Source organism: Leucopleurus acutus (genome assembly GCF_964270905.1).
Source record: "Leucopleurus acutus genome assembly, chromosome: 17".
Taxonomy (NCBI): domain Eukaryota; kingdom Metazoa; phylum Chordata; class Mammalia; order Artiodactyla; family Delphinidae; genus Leucopleurus; species Leucopleurus acutus.
The window spans coordinates 36,791,765-36,804,072 of record NC_139159.1 but is presented as its reverse complement, the minus strand read 5'-3'; the positions used below and the strand labels follow the sequence as shown (position 1 = coordinate 36,804,072).

At 39.9% G+C, this 12,308-nt stretch overlaps 1 protein-coding gene and 1 pseudogene across 2 annotated transcripts in view; both read right to left on the bottom strand.

Moving 5' to 3' along the window:
- LOC309974419 (UDP-N-acetylglucosamine--peptide N-acetylglucosaminyltransferase 110 kDa subunit-like) overlaps positions 1-12,308 on the bottom strand; it is a gene marked incomplete at its 3' end in the record, with an annotated part of 146,206 nt that overhangs the window by 81,249 nt on the left and 52,649 nt on the right. The window lies entirely within an intron of this gene.
- On the bottom strand, positions 8,478-9,870 carry LOC309974379 (ferritin light chain-like; annotated as a pseudogene). The gene is made up of 2 exons: positions 9,845-9,870; positions 8,478-9,020 (listed from the first exon to the last, which is right to left on the bottom strand). The product of its transcript is annotated as a ferritin light chain-like (transcript).

Sequence of the window (12,308 nt, the reverse complement as noted above, 5' to 3'; positions counted from 1 at the left end):
CAAATAGTCCTACATTATGCCAAAAATATGTGGCTCAGGCCTTGACTCCTGTGAGAAAAAGGTTTCCATCGTTATATCTCATACATTATATGGATGATATACTTTTAGCCACTGATAATATTTCTTTATTAGAGACTGCTTTTCAATTTTTACAACAGTCCTTACAATCATTTGGCTTGGTCATTGCCTCAAAACAAATTCAAAGACAATCTCCATTTTTATATTTGGGAAAATATATTGATAACACTACTATTAGGCCTCAAAAACTGCAAATTCGAGTTGATAATTTAAAAACATTAAATGCTTTTCAAAAATTACTTGGCGATATTAATTGGCTAAGGCCTTCCTTAAAACTTACTACTGCTCAATTACAGCCTTTGTTTGATATTCTTAAAGGTGACTCAGATCCTCCTTCTTCACGCTCTATGACTCCAGAAGGATTTCAAGCTTTACAAATAGTCAATAGATCTATCAGTTCTACACAATTAACTAGAATTCATACTCACCTTCCAATTTTCTTAATAATTTGTCCAACTCCTCATGTGCCTACTGCCGTCTTATGGCAAACTGTTGGTATTATTGAATAGATTCATATGAAAACTACACCCTCTAAAGTTACTAACCCTTATTATGAACTTATTAGTAATTTAATAATGCAAGGTAGAACTAGATGCTTACAACCTATAAGTATAGAACCTTCTCAAATTATTATCCCTTATTCAGTTAGTCCACAAAATTGGCTTTTTCAACATAGTAATGAATGGGGTCTTGCTCTTGCAGGATTTTCAGGTACCTTGGAATGCCATTACCCTGCTGATAAATTGATCCAATTCAGCAAACTTAACTCATATCTTTCCTTCTATAATTAGGCAACAGCCTGTTCCTCATGTACCTTTGGTTTTTACGGATGGTTCTTCTTCAGGAGTGGCTACTGTAATCATTGACGACGGAACAAACCTCATTAAAGAAACTTCCTTGACTTCAGCTCAACGTGTTGAACTGTATGCTGTCATTATGTCTTTTAAACATTTGCCTTCTATATCTTTTAATTTGTTTTCTGATAGTAAATATCTTATTAGCTTGTGATTTCTTCTAGAGACTGCAAGCATAGGACATACTAATGACCCTGAATTACCATCCTCTTTTCGTTTGCTTCAACAGCTTATTCGTTCCCATGATGGTCCTGTTGCAGGTCTGTATATCCATGCTCATTCTAACTTGCCTGGTCCATTGACTAAACTTAATGCGACTGCAGATGTTTTAACTCGATCTAAACGTGATCTTTATCCTGTAGATTTTCCTCCCAAGAATAGAGTTGGAGTTACTCCTCCTCCTCAATCTCTTTTCCCTAAAGCAAGACATGTCCCAATTTACCGTACTCCTCCTTTCCGTTCGTCATGCTGTCAAGAATGGCTAATATACTGCATTCATTATCTTCATACTCTTGATACTCATGGTCCATGTCCTGGACACCCTCATATTATGGTAAGTTATGATCAAACTGCTTCACAAGCAGCACAGCAGTTGCACGCTTTACACCGTCAGTCAGCGGCTACATTACACACACAATTTTCCCTTACTGGTGAAGCCGCCCCACAAATTGTTAAGCAATGCGCACAATGCTTACCTCACCTTCCTGTTCCACATTATGTTGTTAATCCTCGTGGATTATTACCTAGACATTTATGGCAAATGGATGTTACTCATATCCCGTCTTTTGGGAAATTACAGTTTGTTCATGTCACTATCGATACTTATTCTGGTTTCCTCTGTGCTACAGCACAGACCGGAGAAGCTACTAAACATGTTATCACTCATTTATTACACTGTTTTGCTTTCATGAACCTTCCCAAAATTATTAAAACAGATAATGGGCCCGCTGCTTTTGCAACATTTTGTAATTCATTACAAAATTACCCATATTACAGGCATTCCATATACCCCTCAAGGACAAGGTATTATAGAACGTGCAAATAGATCTTTAAAGCTAACTATTGAAAAAATAAACAGGGGGGAATTGTATAGAACAACGCCACATAACCTTATAAATCATGCTCTGTTTATTTTAAATGTTCTCACTGTTGACAAATTTGGCTGCTCTGCAGGGGGAAGGTTGGTGGCTGAGCCAAGATTTGCCTCTCAGTCTCCGGAGGTCCTCTGGAAAGAATCGTTAACCAGCACTTGGCATGGTCCTGATCCTGTGTTGATTTGGGGACATGGTCACGTGTGTATCTTTCCCAGATCAGCGCCTGGACCTCGCTGGCTTCCTGAGCGCTTAGTCAAGCAAATAGATGGCTCGCCACAGCTCACCTAGTTCAGAAGATGAAGAAGCTCTGCACCTTTCCCGAAAATTTGACAGTGTTGATTGAGAAAAAGAAGAAGAAGAGGAGACCACTTGCCAGGACGACTCAAAGGAGTGATGTTCCAACTTGGGGACAAATTAAACAACTGGTTTCACGAGCTCAAGAGTCAGTGAAACAACAGAATAATCCTGTTACACCTGTAACTTTATTTTTGGCTATGTTGGCAACCATTTCATATGTTCCCTCTGTTAATGCAGCAACTTACTGGGCCTATGTACCTGATCCTCCACTATTACAACCCATATCTTGGTCTGAAGCAGAGTTTCCTGTATTTTACAATGATAACTGTTTATGGGCCTCTTATTGGGAATATAAAACAAATCAATATGTCTGTAAATTATACTAACTGGTTTAGTACCCATCCTGTCTGTCTTAGCCCATTGAATCTGGAAACTGGATGTGTAAAGGCTATTAGTTATGAGCATACAGATGTTTATGAGGGAACGGATCAATCAATTAGTTTGTCAGGCTCTCCAGGCATCCTTCGTTTTACAGGAACCAACATTACTCTTACATGCCAGGCTACCAGCCGACGAGAGGATCTTAAGGATACCATCATTTGGTATAAAATGGGCAAGCTATTAATATTAGAGGTCAAATCTCATACGGCTCACCACTTAGGGATTCCGCTATTACTATAGCCAAGGTTACAGGTGAAGATTCAGGAAATTATTTCTGTATGAAGCGTTTACTTGGAGGACAAGGGATACTTATAGCTGGACATAAGGTTACTATGCTTAACAGAAAATCAAAAAATCAATTGCCTCCCCTTATGACCGTTAACTTTCCTGGATCCAATTTTGAACGTTGCAATGCATCTTGGAATAATAACCAAATATGGTCTACTATAGATTATACCAAGCTGTCAATTCTTATCTCTTCTTTTCCCATCATAGATAGGTTTATCACATTTCTAAAGAACTGGGATATATGGAAACTAGCTCTAACTTATTCCAATACACCTGTTATAACTTGTGTTGCTCCTCCATATACACTTTTGTTTGGTTCTATTAACATTGGTAATTCTTCCAAAGGAGGATATAATATTAGCTGTGTTAATTGTATTTTTAGCAGTTGTATGTTCCCTTCTGCAGGAACGCAATCTGTGCTTATACTAAAGCAACCCATGTATGTTATGGTGCCTGTACATCTGAGAGAACCTTGGTATGAAGATACTGGAGTACAGGCATGGGTGGAACTCTCTAAAGCCTTGCAGAGAAGGAGACGCTTTCTTGGGTGGCTAATAGTAAGTTTACTTGCCTCGGCTGCTCTGTCTGCTACCGTGGCTACTGCCGGTCTTGCTCTTTCACAGAGTATTCATCATGCTCACTTTGCTAATCAGTTATCTCAACATACCAGTCTTGCTTTATCTTTACAAAGTCACATAGATTTACAGATTAATAACAAGTTAGATGAATTCAAAAACGCAATTTTGGGGATTGGAGATCAGATAGAAGCATTAAAATGGAGGATGCGTTTAGCTTGTCATGCAAAGTATACATGGATGTGTGTTACTCCTTAAAAGTACAGTGACTATTTGGGAATGGGAAAAAGTAAAAATGCATCTGCTGAGTGTTTGGTCAGATAATAATATTAGTCTTGATCTTAAGAAATTAAATGCTGAAATTCAGGGTATACAAAATACACATCTTGATGATGTTTCGCCAGAAGATGTAATTCAAACTTTACTGGATCATTTAAAGTGGTTAAACCCTCAGTCTTGGATTACTGGAAGGTTGTCAGGATTTATTACCCTGGCCATAATTTGCCTATTATTGATAATAATCTTCTCATGTCTGTTTCGTATCCTCATGCAACAGTACACTACTCTCGGCACTAAACTTCATGGAATTATTTTGCAGCAAAAGTTAAAAAATAAAAAAGGGGGACCTGTGGGAAGCAGTCAGCCTTGAGAGCAGGTAAGGACATGCTAGGCATGCCGCCGCTGCTCGAAGGGACTGTCCCTACTTGTTCCCCTCCTTGTTCCATTCCATGGGAGATAAATCACCAGGGCCCAGAGATCAGAAAGAATGTAAAATGAGACAAGCAAAGCTGTCTTCCCCCTGCACATGCAGGTTATTTCTGATGCTTCTGGGTTTATGGGTTTTCTCCCAGGGAAGTTAACCTTGAGCCGAGACAGTCTGTAGATAATGTAAACCACCATCTGGCAACCTTCCGATTTCTAGTCTAGATAATCTGCAACTGTAGAGCAATAAAATTTGCCTTGCAACCATCAGTTGTCTTGGTCCTTCTGACCCTATTCGTCGGTGCCACTTCAGTTCCTTACCCCTTCCCTTCTGACCCTGGGCGGTGAAATCCTCTTTCTCCGGCTGGTCCGCGGCACACATGAATATATGTTTTTGTCTTGCTGTACTGCACCTGTGCTGTCTAGTAACAGATATTTTGTCTGCTAGTAGTGTTCTAGATTATGTCTTTCCAAAGCACTGAGGCAGTGCACCTATTCTGTAGTTGCAGCTGATGCCTGAATGTAGCCTAGCTGACAAATTATTGATTAATAAGAACTTGAATTTCTGAAAGATTTGTACTGTTAACCAAAATCTGAGCAAGGAGTCTCAAATGTAATTCTTAGCCAGAATTACATGTTAATGAACCATTTAACAGTGTGAATCAAGGAACATCAGTGTAAGGATTTCTTTTAATTTATTTTTTACCTGCTTGAGATATCAGTTAAGTTTGCCAGCTTGGTTGCAGATGAACGGACGTTTGAAGTTCACCAAACTACTTAATGTGGGATAGGATAATAGACTTCCAGCGCCCTCAAGGCTGTGACCTTGCAGCCATTTTACATAGCACATCCTCCTCCTATAGGGATGAACCTTTCCCTGGCCCGAAAAGTAGCAGCTCTGTTGAAGCTTTGCTTATTGTAACAGGCTTTTGTTTCCAGGTTACATGTCTGTGGAAGACTTAATTCTGAATAGAGATATAGATATTACTGGAAACTAATTGTTTTTTCTATTATACTCTGATTTATCAAAAAAGTAAAACATTTAAACTGTGCTACAGAAATTCAGAAGTTGTCTTGCAATCTTTAAACAACAAATGAATGAGTTACCCTTAAAAAAAAAAAAACAGGATTAAGCAGTTAAGCTGTTGGTCCCACATCAGACAAATTATCCTTATACCTCCTGTCAATATTGTTAACAGAGACTGTTATTTTATTAATCCTTATGATCCCGTGATTCTTTCTTTCATGTTTCAGGGCACAGCAGGTGAGAGAGTGGATTTGTTAAGCTGGGTGGGTTTATCCTTCTTTTATGCGTTCATTCAATTTTATGTTCATTTACTTATTGTACACACATGGCAATAGAAGCTGCTAAAGCAATCATTGCTATTCTGCAAAACAACAAGGCACAGAAGCAGATGTCTTATTTCTGAGATTTCTCCCCCCAGGATTATTATGATTAAAGATCCTTTCCCCCCACTCCCTGGAAAGGACAAGGGGCTGCTCGCTGGAGGTTTTTTAATGACTTGGGGAAAGGCTCAAATATCCCCCCATTATGGTAATCCACCCCAGGGGCAAACCACACAAGAATATTATGAATTTATTTTATTTTTCTATCCTTGCAAAGGTAATACTCAGCTCATTAGAATATGAAAACTATACTGTCAAATTTCAGAATTACATGGATGAAGAAAATCACCAAAGTGGCATCATATCACGTGTGTTATAGTTGTATTTACTATATTGACTATATTAACTATGTTGTGTTAACAATATATTGTATAACTATATATTGAAAAGGCAAAATGCTGTAACTTATTTCAGAGAAAATAATTATGTTGGCAAACCCCAAATTGTACACTGTAGACAGGTCCTAAGAAAAGAAGATTTAATTCATAGTGGACAAGAGGTTAGCTTCTGTTTTCAGCCATGTGCTATTTCAAGAATTAAACGTCATGAATAATACAGGATATAAGAGGAATAGTCTAAAGACCGAAAAGCACATTTTGATTAGGAAAGAGAATTTATGGCTTAAGTCTTTTTTTTTTTTAAGGAAAACTGCCTTATTACTATGAGATAAGAAAATTGTTTCCTTCTTTTCTTCCTTGCTTTTTTCCTTTTCTTCCTTGCTTTTTTTAACCTTTTTAATTTTGGATATTTGACCTCTAAGCTGAGATGACTGAAAATGCCTCCTCTGGGCATCAACCTTTTTGAAAGACTTTTTCCCCCTTCCTAAGGGCTATTTGTCTCTTGGAGGCATTGCCTACATTACTCACCAAGAGGCAAGCATTTGTCCTTGCACTAAATGCTGACATCTCCTGATAAGAGGGAAGCTGCAAAGTAGAAGAATTGAAGGTCAATATGTTGATAGTGGTCTCAAGAGCATTGATGTACATTTGTGTATTGGGGAAGGGGAGAGAAGCTTGAGAGTGGGCCAGTGGGGAGGGGTAAATATTTTGTGATGCTGTCTACCTATGGGCTTATAAAGTTTACAGCTGCATTAGGAGGACAAGCATTACCATTAGCATGAAAAGTAGGGCAGATCTCAGTTGCAAAAGCTTCTAGCCATACACATAGGGCAATACGTAAATGATACACCTTATTGCATTCACCCATTCACCCTCCCCTGTTCATGCTAATTGGAAATTTCAGTCCATTTCAGAGAAGTAACACAACTATCGATCATTTTCCCTGGCACGAATCTTCCTAGAGCTCACGCACTAGCCCATGTGTCTTAGATTTAATATCTGATCACTAGCTGGATTGAAGCCAAGAGGTGGTTCCCAAAGTTGCTGCACATTAGAATCACCTGGGGAACTCTGAGACCTCCCTGTGCCCAGGCTCCTCCCTAGACCTACTGAATCAAAATCTCTGGGGCTGGGACCCAGACACCAATGTTTTTCTTAAAAGCTCTTTAGGTAATTCAAATGAGCAGCAAAGCTTGAGAAGCAGCCCAATAACGGGAACAAACTTATTTCACACAGATAAAGTGGGGCAATTCATATGTTAAAAGAACATGAATATATGTCCATGCCTCTCTCACACTTTGTCACAGTTTACCCTTCCCCCTCCCCATATCCTCAAGTCCGTTCTCTAGTAAGTCTGTGTCTTTATTCCTGTTTTACCCCTAGGTTCTTCATGACATTTTTTTTTCTTAAATTCCATATATATGTGTTAGCATACGGTATTTGTCTCTCTCTTTCTGACTGACTTCTACACTGTTGGTGGGGATGTAAATCGGTGCAACCACTATGGAAAACACTATGGCAGTTCCTCAAAAAGCTAAAAGTAGAGCTACCATATGATCCAGCAATCTTACTCCTGGGCATATATCTGGACAAAACTATAATTCGAAAACATACATGCACCCCTATGTTCACAGCAGCACTATTTATAATAGCCAAGACATGAAAACAACCTAAATGTCCACTCACAGATGAATGGATAAAGATGTGATATATATAAAATGGAATACTACTCAGCTATAAAAAAGAATGAAATAATGCCATTTGCAGCAACATGGCTGGACCTAGAGACTATTATACTAAATGAAGTAAGTGAGAAGGAGGAAGACGAATACCATATGATATCACTTATATGTGGAATCTAGAATATGATACAAATGAACTTATCCATGAAACAGAAACAGACTCACAGACATAGCACACAAACTTGTGGTTCCCGAGGGGAAGGGGGAGGTGGGGGAGTGATGGATTGGGAGTTTGGGATTAGCAGAGGTAACCTATTATATATATGATGGATAAACAACAAGGTCCTACTGTATAGTACAGGGAACTATAGTCAATGTCCTGTAATTAACCATAATGGAAAAGAATATGAAAAATTATATATACGTGTAACTGAATCACTTTGTTGTACAGCATAAACTAAACATTGTATATCAACTATACTTCAGTAAAATAAATTTTTAAAAAAAGGAAAAAAAACATGAATATATATATATATATTTCTTTTTTTCCTCTTTATTCTGTTTGTGTTTCAAATAGGCTTTTTTTTTTTTTCCTTCTGCAAAAAGCGTTATTGTTTCCATTTGGTCCAAGGCTTGGGAGAGGGCTCCAGGGCGGTTACAGAGCTGCCTAGTAGCTGCAGAGCAGGGCTTCAGGCAGAAGCTCTGATGCCAGAGGGGCTCCTCAGAGGCCGCTGGACTTCAGAGACTCCTGTTTGTGCTCGAGGGTGAGCCTTTCAAAGAGATACTCGCCCAGCACAGCCTGCGGACCAGCCAGCCTGCGGAGGTTGGTCAGGTGGTCGCCCATCTTCTTGATGAGTTTCACCTGCTCCTCCAGGAAGCGGCTCTCCAGGAAGTCACAGAGGTGGGAGTCTGCGCGGGCGGAAGCCAGGGCGCGCAGATCTGATAGTGCCTGGTGCAGGCTCTTCTCCCTAAGAATGGCGGCTTCCACAGCGTCCTGGGTTTTACCCCACTCATCTTGAGAAGGCTTCCGCGCATCCTGGAAGAGGGCGCGGCCACAGCACTGGTTTTGCATTTTCAAGAGACGCTGCGCGCCCTCACACTTCTCCTCAGCCAGTTGGCGAAAAATGTGGCCCACACTGTCCAGCGTCCCATCGTTGCTGTCGAAATAGAAGCTCAGAGAGAGGTAAGTGTCCCCAGATGCATGTTGAACAGGCGGTGGACGGCGGCCTCCACCTCGATGGAATAATTCTGACGCACCTGGGAACTCGTGGTTGATCAGTGATAAGGAGCTAAGCTCAAAAAACGGTGTTGGCCTGTCCTGGAGGCTGAGGATAGCTGAGTGGCTGATTCCAAAGGTTGCGACAGGAAGAAAGGTTGGAGGGTGGTCGGGGGCTGGAGCAAGGAGCGTCCCTGGGTCTGTTCATTCCAAACACTGTTGAAGCAAAAGACAGAACTGCAGGACTGCCGAGCGCACTGCCTCAAATAGGCTTTGATATAAATGAACCAGAAGTCCAAGCAAGGACAAAACTTACCCTTCCCCCCGCCAAAATAGCTGGCGATACTAGAATCTAGACCTGGGAAGGGATTCTTCCATTACTTTCTGAACATTCCAAGCCACTAGAGCAGTGGTTCTCAAAGTATGGTCACCTTGTAACCAAGCAGTACCCTATGGGGCCTTCCTAGGACAGACCCATCCCCCATATCCTCTGCTGTAGTTCCTCTCTGAAGTACTCAGATAATAGTATCTCAGGCATATTTCTTGAGTTTTCAGATGCTAAAAACCACCACCCAATGGAAGAAATTAACTCCTTGATGATCATGAGCACGTAGCCCCCAGACCTTCTGGCACCTAAGGATGGATAATGTTACCTGCCCTGTGGCCTCCACATCAACCAATCAGAGGATTGTGCACGAGCTGATCACATTCCCTGGGACGTCCCTCCCTCACCTGGCCTTTAAACATGCTTTGCTGAAATCCTTTGGAGATTTCAGGGTGTTTTGGAACTCGGGCCACCCCTCTCCTTGCTCGATCCTGCAATAAACCTTTCTCTACTCCAGACTCCAACCTTTAGGTTTGTTTGGCCTCACTGTGCTTCAGACACACGAACCTGCATTCGGTAACAACCTGACCAGTTTTACCAGCGTCAGATATTCAAGTTTTAGGGCCCTGTCCCAGCCCTATGGAATCAGCAACTCTGGTGGGGCTCAGTGATCTCTGTTATAACAGGCCCTCCAGATGATTTTTATTCACCTTAAAGTTTGAAAATATCTGCATTGTCAGCTGGCCAAAGCGTCCACCAGCAGGTGAAGGGGAGTGGTGCCTGGAAAAGATAGGGACCAGCCAAGGCAAGTACAGCAGCATTTGCCGTGGTGGTAATGGAGAATGCCTTTTCTCCACTGGTTGGCACAGACTAGGATCTGGGAGCAGTGGCAGGGTTATTTAGGATGCTTTACATTTCAATGTAGAGGGACCGCTGTCCTGGTTTGCCAGGGACTTGCCCTGTGTGAGCACTTAAAATCTCATCCTGGCAAACCCCTTAGCCCTGGGTTTGAAAAACGTAGGGAATAACATGAAATTTAGGGGAAACATGATCTAGGTTTTGGGCAAGTCACAAGTGCTAATTAAAGCTAAGCAAGTATGGACAACACTAGCATTCTTTAGCCCTTTGCGGGGAGGTAAATCTGATTGGGTGAAAGGACTTATTGTTAAGAGATCTTTGTAGAAACATCCCCTTCTGCTTAGTCCGCTGGTTCTCAGTTCTGGCTAGACATTGGCATCGTCTGAGGAGATTTAAAATGATTTTATTGGTCTACGATGACCAACCGTCAGTGTGAGGGTTTTTAAAAAGTGCTTCAGATGATTCTAATGCACAACCAAATTTAGGTGCCACTGCTTAAGCTTTTGAACCGCTGCTGCATATTTTCACCTCATCTTCCTATGAGAATATCCAACTGTAGTTGAGGTTTGTTTTTTTTTTCTTTTTCTAACTGTCTTATTATAAGATTTACTGTCTTAAATAAGGTTGAATGTACAGAAAATCTTGCTAGTCCATCTGGTATAGCTGGATACTTAGAATAATATAGTTAAGATATATACCATTTAAGTATTGTGACAGGCCTTTTTTTGAAATTAACATATGCATTGAATTAGTATGTTCTCTTTTGAAGTTGTTATGTTGGGGAGCTATACCTCTAATCTGCCATTGCTAAATATCTGGACACCTCTTATTAGGAATTGCTTTTAGAAATCTTAGGGATTAAAACCAAGATTGCTGTATTATTTGTACTGGAACCACAAAAACCTCACAGAGTTCCCCCGCTGTACCTTCTACCCCCACTCTAACCCTTGGCAACTTCTAAGCTGTTCTCCATCTCCACAGTTTTGTTATTTTAAGAATAATATGTAAACATAATCATGAATTACTTAATCTTCGGAGATCGGCTTTTCAAAATTTTTCCCTCGGCATCATTCCCTTGAAGTTCATTTCAATTTTTGCGTATATTAATAATTTGTTCCTTTCTGTTGCTCGGTAGTATTCTATCATAAGATTTTATCACAATTTGTTTCAACATTCATCCACTGAAAGACATTTGGGTAGTTGCCAGTTTTTGGCTATTATAAATAAAACTGCTATGAACATTTATGTGTAAGTTTCTGTGGGAACTTAATTAAGTTTTTGTTTCTTTTGGATAAATGCTCAAGAGTACAATTACTGCGTTGTAGGGTGAATCTACTTTTAGGATTAAAAGAGACTGTCAAGCTGTTGATCAGAGTGGCTAAACCATTTTATTTTCCCACCAGTGATGTGATATAATTTTTCTATGTACTCGCCAGCATTTGATGTTGTCACTATACTTTAATTTTAGTTACTCTCTGACATCTCATTATGGTCTTAATTGGCATTTCCCTAATGGCTAATGCTGCTGAGCATCTTTTCATGTGCTCCTTTGCCGTGTGTATATTCTCTTCCATGAAATGTCTGTTCCTGTCTTCTGCCTATTTTCTAGTTGGATTTTTTTAAGTTGTTTGGAGAGTTCTTTGTATATTATAGATACAAGTCATTTGTCTCATATGGGATTTTCAAATATGTTTTCCTACTGTGTAATTTGAGTTTTCATCCACTTAAAAGGATCTTCTATGAAGCATTTTTAACTCATTTTGATGAGATCCAATTTATCAGTTTTTGCCTTTATTGATCATACTTTTGGTGTCAAGTCTAAGAATTATTCCCCTAGTTCTAGATGCCAAACATTTTCTCCTATTTTTTTTCTAAAAATGCCCTTCTTTTACATTTAAGATTATGATCCACTTTGATTTAATTTTTGTGTAAGGTGTGGAGGTTAAGGTTCATTTTTTGTTTGTTTTTGTCGAGGGATGTCCAACTGTTTCAGTACCATTTTTTTGAAAAGTCTATTCTTCCTTGATAGCTTTTGCACTGCTGTCAAAAACAAGTTATATGTATTTATGTCAGTCTATTTCTGGGTTCTCTATTCCATTCTATTGATCTATGTATCTACCCTCCATCATTACTGCAAACTCTTGAAATTGGGT